The following is an 11,403-nucleotide window of genomic DNA, read 5'->3' as shown; positions in this document are numbered from 1 at the left end:
TTTTATTTTTATAACAACATTAAGATGAACAAAATTTCTTTGTTACATTTCAGAGACTGTCAAGAGATTTTTGAGCATAGTTTAATTTTATTGAGAAAAGTATGTTTAGTTATTTGCAGCGTCTATGACTATTAACTCAAGTAATAATAACTAAAGTCATAGGATTGTAAAATTCACTTTCCAAAAAAGAGTCTTGGGAAAAACGCTTTCATTCCAGTGAGCATCCAAGTCTAGGACACACACGCAAGTCTCATATTATCTGAGATAAATATCTGCATTACAGTCATAACCAGTCATTATGCTTACTATGTGACTACTCAGGCAAAAATTACTGACTGTGTATCATGTGTTTGATTGTCATTTTTGTTGTCATTTCTGCCTTAGTTTTTACCAATACTTTTATGAAACTTGAAAAGTGAACTACTTGTAATCCCCTGGGGAAAAAGTGAAAGAGAGAACATTTTATGTGAATCTGTTTCAGAATGATATATGCCCAGCATGGGATGGAATGTGAAGAAGGAGAAAGGTTGAAGAAATTGAACAACTTTATTGAGCCTCCTGTGTGGTGTCTTTACAGTAGGACATTATTATTTCCCTTGGAGTGAATCCCCAGCACAGCAGATTCCATCTTAGTCAAATGTCAGCATAAAAACGCAATTGCTTCGTTCAAAGCACAGACTTTCCTAGGAGGGTTTGTCAACTTGGATTATCTACTCTTCTGTTTTCTTCTATTCATACAAACAACCAACAGTTATTTGTACTACATAAAATTATTACAATTTTTCCTCTCAATTCTTTATATAATTTTGTTTGCTTGTTTTTTTTTACTGCAAAATCAAGAATAAAATTCCAGTGTAGTAGTTCTCATTTAAGTTTATATTTTCAGATCCCATGAATATTACATAACTTATTAAAATTGAAGTTAGCTTATACACGATAAGCAATTTTAGGAATACAAGGAATCTTTCTGGATCTGGGGACTTCAATAATATTTGTTGAGGATCTATCATGTGTTGGTACTGTACAAGGTGTCATGGGAGAAACAGTGACACTTCACAGATAAACCTTAGAATCATTGAATTAAAATTAAATTGGGGAAAGAAGATATACACATACAGAACTTACTGAATGCAAGAAAGAATACTTCTTTGGAATTAAATTTTCAAGCTAATAGTTTCTGAGTTTTTTCTTTTCTCCCCCCCATATTCTCTTTTAAAATGCTTAAATTTTTTAAAAGTTAAAATAGTCTAATAGCAACAAAAGACTGCAGTAACTTTTCAAGGAAACTTTGGAAAAGCAAATAGTTTAGCCTGGAAGAGCTGAGATACTATGGCAATACAAATTTCAACTTCAAAGTAAAAATGTCAAATCCTCTAATTATTTTATAATGTTAAAAAACTGATTCTTAGTTTTAAAGAAGTTGACCCATTATTATTCAATTCTTTTTAAAGAAGTGTAATGCCAGAGAAGAAAACTTCAGACCACCCAGAGCACATTTTTTTAAACAAAACGTTATACATCGATGCAAGAGAATTGTGATAAAAATTTGACTTTAATTATGCCCTTTTTTTTTCTTTTTCTTTTTTCCATAAACAACTTAACTTAAGTATAGCTGGAGGGACAGTTTGGATCCATGTCTTTAGTACCTAGACTCCACAGAATCAGAGTCCTGTGTTGGTGCTACATTGTATTGGTGATTTCAGGGATGTTGTAAACATCACAGGTCTACCCTGGTGTCCTTGGCTTGAGCTTCTGTGAGGCAGCTAAAAGACCAAGAAATACTAGTAACTTCAGTTAGTTACAGTGTGATGAAAACAGATGTTCATTCCACCTCATCTCATATGTGTAGAAGATATGTAAAAAGTCAATGAAAAGGAAAAAACATAATGACAATGATGTCAATTATTTTTTCTCATTTAATCATGGGGAGAATGTTGGTCAATTCAGTTAAAGTGGACTAAAGGGTCAGCAGAGGATCTGGAGGTCTTCCATGTCAGCAGCTTCAAGTTTTTTTTCTGATGATTTCTTGGAAATTAAAGGTACTTTCCTTTTTGGAAGTGGAACAAGAGAAGGGAGGGACTGAAGGAAGGAGGGAGGAAAGGAAGAAGAGGAAGGTAGGAAGGATAGAGGGAAAAAAGAAAATCAAATATAAGAAAGTATCTAATTTTTTTCAGCACTGTTTTGTTCCTCTGGGAAGTCCTCTTCTCACATGTTAACCAACTTCCAAGTACATCCTTTCAGCAAAGCCCATGTTCTCTGAAGCCAGCTCCTTCATCCATCTCTGAGGCAAGTCTTGCTGGTATCATTCCCTTGGGATTTACATTATATTATTCTTATGCTTAGAACATGATTAGATACGGTTGGGAAAACAGGATTTAAGGAACCTATCTCTCTCTGTTTTCAGAGGCATAAATGGGTAAATGTTAATGTAGGGTCCTGCCAAATCATATGATTGTGTTTTCTTTATTCTAGTATAATCTAGCAGCCTGTATTAGTATCTCATTCAAAACAATCCTGTGAAATGTGTATGCAATAGAGTAGATAAACGCTACTCATTTGTAGGTAACTGATTTAAAACTGCAGTCCTTGTGTTGAAATGCTCCTTTCTTTGGATATTGTTTCTACTTTGCAAGTTATTCAGTATCCTGCAAAAATACCATAATTATTTCAGCACTATTTGTATTTTCTTTCCCAGACTGGCGATGAATCAAGCATGGTTCCCCCTTTCTTCTCTGATTCCTAAATTCAGCATTAGCACTGGACCATTTATTTATAAATGAGATGCTAATACAAGCCACAGTAATCACGTTCCACTTGTCTCTAATCGGCTCCATTATATCCATGACATTCTAACGTATAGTGGCTTTCTAAACTCCTTATGACTACTTCACATTGTAACACATCCACAAAAATTAATGTTAGCCTTTCCCTGCCAATTCACTCTTATATTCTAGCCAAGGATATTTATAATTAGAATACTATTGCTCCACACTCAGGTTTTATTTTTATTTCTCTTTATTAGTGACTTAACACAGTAAACATCTTAATGACTACTCTGGCTTCTCTCCCTTCCACCTATGGGGTGCACCTTCAACCCTCCTGCTTTTTATTCTGCACATTTCACCCCAGGAAACTGTTCCACCTTTGACCTCCAGATCCTTTTATTTCCAACGTCAAATTCAGCTTATAAGAAACTTTTAAAATGTCCATTGTGATAAATATTATGACTCTTAATGAATATATATTTTATTTTCCTAAACATGTTGTAGACTCTTTTATCTAGTGATGTTGATCTTAGAATTAAAAAGAAAAAGTTCTTCCTCCGTTCCTAATAAAAGATATTATATACAAATATACATAAATAATGTTATATATGTGTTTTATATTATATATTACATACACTCAGAAAATTACCATTTAAAAACATTTTCAAACTGGGACAAATGACATTTTGAACTGTTTCTATCTATTTTTTGATTTGAAAAATTAAAATATGAAAAATCATTTCCTTTTAGATAAAAAGGTAGGCATTAATTCATAATTCTAATTCAATACCTATTTTGTATTTCATAAGGCTAACTTTTAAAAATAGTTACTTTTTACACCTAGAACCCTGGATCACCTTTTTGCTTTATTTGGTATTATTGTTACGTAGGGTGCTATCTTTGAGTAACCAATCATCTCACAATATTTAATTTTGGAGAGTAAAAATATTTTAAAATAGATAACTAATTTCTTGATGATTTTTAAGCTTGTCAATATAATATGGATATTTAAGATTAATTGGACATGCGCTTTGAATCCAACAGATCTAGAATGGGAGAAATACAAATAAAGACTATAAAGCAATTAAATAATCTTGTATAGTTATTATGAAGAAGTGACTTTATAATGGAGGACTGACTTTAAAAAGAGGCTGAGTTGAATGGTTTTCCGTGCAAATGTAGAAGAATACACTAATTTGGGGTAAAACTGCACTTTGAATAAGAGAAAAGAACAAATAGAGACTATAATGCCATTAAAGATTAATTTTGAGAATATAGCCATTGAATACTCTTTGCCATCTTGTTTTTGGTACATTAATCCAATCTCATCTTATTTATCAGGCAAATGCTCCTCCCACATTACAAATGAAGCTTAATAGTGAATTATGCTTAAAAATGCTTTCTGATTATTTACATGTATATATATATTCCAGAAAAAGAAAAGGGTTTTAAAAGTGTAGATTTCTTTTTATGTGAGATTAGATTTTTAATGGCTAAGAAATCTCATTACCATGTGTTATGTGCACTTTAAAGAGAGGGCAACAAAGTAAAAAATATAGACAAAGTTATTATGCTATCTATCCTTTTGTTCGCATGCAGTAATTTTTTTCACATACACTATTTTCAGCAAAATGATAAACATTCTGACTCCATCTCAGACAATGAGAGTAAGTTTAATGGAGTAGCAAGAACACATTTGGTTTTCTGAAGAAGGATAAATTGCCACACTTGTTTTAGTGTGTGTGTATGTGTAATTGATTACTCTACTTTCTGAGTCAAACATTGTCTGTGTCCAATATTTATATTCCTTAGATTACATTCATAGTGTCTGTGAATGGGACATTAATGATTTTTAATATATCAGAATCTGTTTTTTTAAACAGAGGCTACTGCCCCATCATTCTGAATAATTACCTGAGAAATTTATTTAAGAACAACTCTATCTTCCTTTAGTGTTAGAAACTTTTCCGCTCGTTACTAGACATCAATTTAGTGAGACATTGGTCAAGATGATGATAATGATCTGAAATATTTTGAGGTCCCAAATAATGAAGAATCTCCTGCTAGTGACCAAAATTTATGGTTGTGGCTTGCATAGTAGCTTAGCAGTTCACATATGGCTTATGTCAATGGCAGAAACAACGCTATTTTCTAAATCACATTGATTTGTTATGTGGTATTGAAAGATCTTAAACAGCATCAAGGCCTATAAATTGCAGAATGGAGTCCTCAAAAGGTCTTATCTCAGTTATCTCAGTTTCAGTTCTGTCAAAATGAGCTCAAGAGCCAAACATTCTATGTACACAATGCTACTAGTCAAAGAATAAGAACTGAGACCATTCAATTTCCTCTTTTTTTGGCAAGGAGCCAGACTGACATTTTCCTTTCTGTTAGTTTTGGCAAGAAAGAAAGAGAGAGGAAACTTTACTACTCAGTTACTGATGGTTTTTCTATTTTGTTTTTATTAAAAATGTTGAAACATGGGCCTTTTGTCAAAATTATTTTATTATTGAATGGTGGGTGGGGTGAGTGAACTGGCAACTGTTCAGAAAACCATTAACAGCACTGATAATGAACAATCTTACTTGGATTCCCCAACACAGAAGTGCTTAATTGCAATAAATTATGCTGCAGTCTGGTGACTGATGTGCATGTTTAATGAATTGGTACAGACTTGGAGGTTAATCTGCTGGGAGGTAACAAACTTAGTCCATATGATATTGCAATAAAAAGTATGATCTTTTTAAGTTACATGTTGATATATTTTGGGCACGAAACGAAAAGAATGAGTTTTCATTGGCTGTGGATTTGTTGGGTCTCCAAGACTAAAACATTGAAAAACCAACATCCCTAATGGTGACATTTGAATGAAATACAAAACTTAAGTACATCAGCAGTGGAATGCAACCCACCCAGAATAAGAGACTGGTGGCCATCAAAGCACTTATAGAAAATGCAGTGTGTTCTCAGAAAACAATTGCTCTTAAGCTAGGCCATCTTTACGTTGCAATTAATTAAATTTTTAGTTCTAAAGTTATTTATATAACAAGAAAACAAATGCTCTTTCTACATGATTCTATGATAAATATTCCTAGGAGTTTGTACAAAATATATGGCTTCCTTTAGGAACCACAGGAGAAAACAACTTTATAAGCCAATATGTGAAACTGAGTATCAATTAGAAAAACTTTAAAAATTGATCTGTTGATGGTTATAGCGCTCTGGACAAGATGATTGGAGGAAAAAAATCAGTAAAACTAAGTAACAAAACCCCATAATAATATGTTAAAAGATTTGCATATGGGAAACATAGGAAACAATTACTTCTCTATTTTGTAACCAAGTGTTTTTATTGTTAGTTTACAATGTGATATCTAGTACAGGCAGAAAGTGAAATTGTTTCATTGCAAGATATTTCTGTACCTTAATGTTTTAAGTATTTTTTCTTCTTTTTTTAAAATCTTGGAGTAAGTTTCCTGTTACGGAGTCTATCAGACTAAAATATTTGAAAGCCAAATCCGCTAGTTATGAAATCATTGAAAGCAGAACAACTAATTAAAATGCTTAATTCACCTAGAATTCCTATCTGTACCTTTTTGTGGTATCCTTTGCAGATGATTTATTGACAAATTGCTGACAATTAAGGTCCTTGAGAAAAGTTAAAATATGAAGTACTATGTTTCCAAAAGAAGATAAGGACCACTCTTTCAGATAAATTAATCAAGAGGTCTGTTTTGATAACAATTATCTAAGTGATTGTATAATAGAGTTTTAAGAAAAGAAATGCAATGAAAGTATTTACCTAATTGGAGACACTGTGCAGGCTCTTATAAGACAGATGTCTTCATTTCTTTTTGTTGAGGTTTTCTTATTAATTGAACATACTCATGGATACTTTGATTCACATCTTTTACAACGTCTTACAAATGCAATGGAAGAAACTTTTACTATAGTACTTAAGCTAGTGTTCCCACTTCCTAAGTTGCTTGAACTCTGTTTCTTTCTGCTTCTTTCTGAACTCTCACATTGATGACATTAAGGTCATTTTTGATATTGTGCAAGAATCAAATAGAGAAATCCTTAACTGTTTCTGACAATTTCACTGATGTACTTAACTCTTCCTTTTAGAAAAGAATATTAGAGGTCACTTAGTTCAAACCCTATTAATGCGATAATTACTTAACTGATAAGTATTTAATGTAAATATATAAATGCTCTATTTTCTAATCTCACAACAAACAACAAAGGCTGCAATATAGTTTTTTTGTCAAACTGCTTCCAAAGTATTCTTGTGTCTTGTTTTACATAATAAATTCTCTATTTTACTTATGTGTATTGCCTAATATTGAAGATGATTTGTTTATAAATAGCCTAGAAAAGTTATCAGAGACAGCAGTTGAAGCCATTGCTCCAACATTTTTACTTTTATTTTATTTTTTGAGTCAGGGTCTCACTCTGTTACCCAGCCTAGAGTGCAGTGGCACTATTACAGCTCACCACAGCCTCTATTTTCTGGGCTCAAGTGATCCTTCCACCTCAGTCTCTCAATTATCTGAGTCTGCAGGTGTGGGTTGTTTTTTAAAAAACTGGCTAGTTTTTAAAAAAAAAAGTTTTTTTTAGTGTCAGGGTCTCACCAGTTTGCCGAGATTGGTCTTAAACTCCTTGGCTCAAGAGATCCTTCCACCTCCCAAAGTTCTGGGATTACAAGCATGAGCCACCATGCCCATTTTAACTTTGAAGAAAAATAATTTCTACCAGTCTTATTATTTTATGGAAATAAAGATTACAACTGAAAGTAACAATGGAGGAGGCCCTTTTTTATATGGTCAGGCAGTGACAACTAACATGCTTTCACAACAGCTCACTCCACAAATTAGTAATTTTTCTCTGGGCTGAAGGAATCATGAAAGTAGCATCTTAGTATACAGTTAGTCTACCCACAATGTATATAATGTGTTCTCCAAATGTACTTTTGAATTTATATAAATAGATGCCCAACATAGAATTAACCAATGATTTGATGGCAAGTTATATCTAACCTTTTAAGATAATGGGTAAGTTATGGAGAGACTTTATAAAGGTCAAATTAAAACATTTGACTTAAATAACAAGTAGTACTGTTCAAAAAGCTGAACAAGAATTATAAATATTGTTTATTTTAAAACAATAACCATTCATCATATAGAAAAAACATAAAATAATTAAAGAGACATTAAACACGTTGAACTGAATTTGGCATTTGCAAATTCTAAAAACTCTAGCAAGTTATATCCTCATGCTAGCCATTATGATCGTTTCCAAGCTCTCTGAGGAAATGTGTTGTTGACCTGTAAAGACTTGGGTGGACCATCATTTTATAGTTTAATATTTCTTCACTGATTAGAAAACATCATGTTCACTACAAACAGAACATAAATGATGCACAAAGAAGAACCACATTCCAAAATAGGTAGTAACCAAGTTTCCCATATTCAACAAATGAAATGGAACTGCATGGAAATGCAAGATTTTAGGAGAGAAGTTAAACAGGCTATACTTAGTGTATGTATAGGGATTTCTTAAATTATTTGTGTTTGAGAGAAAAGAGTTTTGTTTTGTTTTGTTTTGTTTTTGTTTTTGTTTTTTTGCTTCTTGAAGGAATGTACAAAATAAGGATGGTGATGAAAAGGGAAGGATGAAATATTGCTTGGAGACTGTCAAGATGGTGATAGAATGATGGAGTGAGGAGGGACATTGTGATGCGTGAGAGGAAAAGAAAGTAAATACGGTGTTAATAAATTCCGTCTCTTCCCTGGTGCTATTTCCAGGGATAGAAATACATAAAAGAAAAAAATCCTTTTCAAAACCAATATGGTAGAGATGTTTTCTTACAAAGTTCATCTAACTTTTTTTTTGGAAAGCAATATTTGTTCAGCTATGTATGCTATAACTTTTTCACCTAAATACTCATTGAAATATATGTTGAATACTAATTTATATCAATCTGTAATATTTAAGGAACTCAGGATAAAGCTAATACTATCAGTCCTTATATTATTCTGTAGAAGCAAAGTTATGAACATGTACCTTCAAGGATTGTACACAGACCTTATTTGGAGGAAAGAAAGCTAGGTTTAAGGAAGTGATATTTCCAAAGTCATGTAAGCAACATCTGTTAATACTAAAATCAAATTTTTTCATTCTGATGGCAGCACTCTTTCCAACACACCATATCTGTAGGTGAAAAGATAAAATTATCCCATATTAATTATTAGAAATTTAAGAATCAGAAGTATCCAAAGCTACAATGTCAGCAACAGAAGTACAAATATCAATTGCCCAAACCACCAGATTGCTAGCCTAGTACTGGATTAGCAATGCCTACCTTTCCAAATGTTCACTTGTCTGTATCATGCATAATATTGGGGAAATCTTTGTATATTTATCAACAAATAAATACATAAAGCCTCTTATGGAAGATTTGATAGAAATGTTTTATTCATGGAATTATATGTCTCACTATACTTTTTGTCCACACTGAAAAAAAATTACCTGAGTAAATCCTAATTTGTTTAGTGTTATGAGTTTTGGAGGCCAACAAACTTGGGTGCAAATCTGTTCACCACCATGACAAACCATTGACAAGTGTTACCTTGGGCAAGCACCACATTGTTCTGTAATTTAGTTCCCCTAGCTGCATCTTAAGATAATAGTAGTATCCACCTATTCTGAAGTAATTCTGGAGTAAGACCTGGAGAATACAATGCAAGCAAGTGATAAACATAGAAAGCACTTAAAGGATGTTCACTATTATTAGCAACCTTAAAATATAAAAGTATCTACCAATTATTTTATGTTCCCATCGGTTCATCATGCTGCACAAGGCATGGTATAGCAAATAGTCCTGAATTTTGAAATCTTTTATTTCCATTTTCATTTATTTTAAACTGTAGTAAAATATACTTACTACAAAATTTACCATCTTTAAGTATGCAGTTCAGTAGTGTTCGTTTCATTCACATACTGAACAACCATCGCTACTATATGCAGAACTGTTTTCACTTTGTAAACTAACATTCTATACTCATTAAACAACTATCCATTCTCTCCTGTCCCTACCCCCAACAACCAAATTTGAATTTCTGTCTCTATGAATACTATTACTCTAGATACCTCATATAAGTATATATTTTTGTGACTGGCTGATTTCACTTAGCATGACACTCTTTTTTTTTTTTTTTTTTGAGTTGTAGTCTCACTCTGTTACCCAGACTGGAGTGCAGTGACCGCTCCTGGCCACTGCAGCCTCGACCTGCTGGGCTCCAGCGATCCTTCCGCCTCAGCCTTCCAAGTAGTTGGAACTACAGGCGTGCGCTACCACGCCCAGCTAATTTTTTGATTTATTGTAGACATGAGATCTTGCCAAGTTGCCCAGGCAGGTCTTGAACCCACGGGCTCAGGCAATCCACTCACCTCAGCCTCCCAAAGCGCAGGATTACAAGCTGAGCTAGCATGACTCTCTTAAGGATCATCCTTGGTGTAGCATATGTTAGAATTTCCTACCTTTTTAAGATTACATACTATTGACTATCTATCTATCTATCTATCTATCTATCTATCTATCTATCTATCTATTTATCTATCTGTATACCACATTTTGTGTGCACATTTATCCATTGATAGACATGTGGATTGTCTTCACCTTTTGGCTATTGAGAATTATGCTTCCATGTGCATAGCTGTACAAATATCATTTTGAGAACTCATTTTCAATTGTTTCAGGTATATATTCAGAATTAGAATTGCTGGAATAAATAGTCAATTTATTTTCAATTTTTTGGAGGAAGTGAAAAAGCAGGAGTTTATTAAGACAGAAGAGTTCCCAAGTGGGAGGGACCCTGCAACAGGGTTGCCTATTTTCACCTTTTAAAAGAACTGCCATACTGCTTTCCAATTTGACTGCATCACTTTGCATCTCCACCAACAGTGCACAAAGTTTCCAATTTCTCCACATTCGCATCAACATTGTTACTTTCTGGGCTTTTTTTTTTTTTTTTTAATAATAGACTTCTTAATGGATGTGAACTGATTGAAAACTTCTATTTGTAATAAAGATATCTTTGAGGATCTGTTTGACATTTGTTGTAGAGCAAAGTTGTTCTATATATTATGAATCTGCTGTGATTGTTAGTTTGCAAAAATCACAGCAAAACATTGGAGAGATAATTCCAAATTCCTAAGGATTCACTGGTATTTGCATGACAACCATGGAATGAAATGTTCACAAACTAATAACTAAAATTTTATTTCATAATTGTTAGGTTTATACACGTTATCTTACATTCTAGTTATTACATAAACTATCTAACAATTGTAACAATATAACCCAAATAAAGTTGAGTAGATTAAGAAGCTTGAGTTTGTTTTATAGATGTCAATATTAGGATAGCATCTTAAAAATTTTCACCATTTATTCCCTCTCATCCTCCCCCTTCCTTTAATAGTGTGTTGTGTAGAGCCTGGAATATTCTGCCCAGCACTGAAATACCCAAGGGAAATGTTACTTTTCTTTAGTGTAAGTTTAAGGCTTCTTATTTAATTTTAAATAATTGAAACCATGCATTTTATTCTTTTACTGTTGATTCTTATTTGTATCTGC

The sequence above is a fragment of the Carlito syrichta genome, unplaced genomic scaffold (genome assembly GCF_000164805.1).
Source record: "Carlito syrichta isolate Samal-C Ts95f unplaced genomic scaffold, Tarsius_syrichta-2.0.1 Scaffold314134, whole genome shotgun sequence".
Classification (NCBI taxonomy): domain Eukaryota; kingdom Metazoa; phylum Chordata; class Mammalia; order Primates; family Tarsiidae; genus Carlito; species Carlito syrichta.
This window is presented reverse-complemented; position numbering follows the sequence as displayed.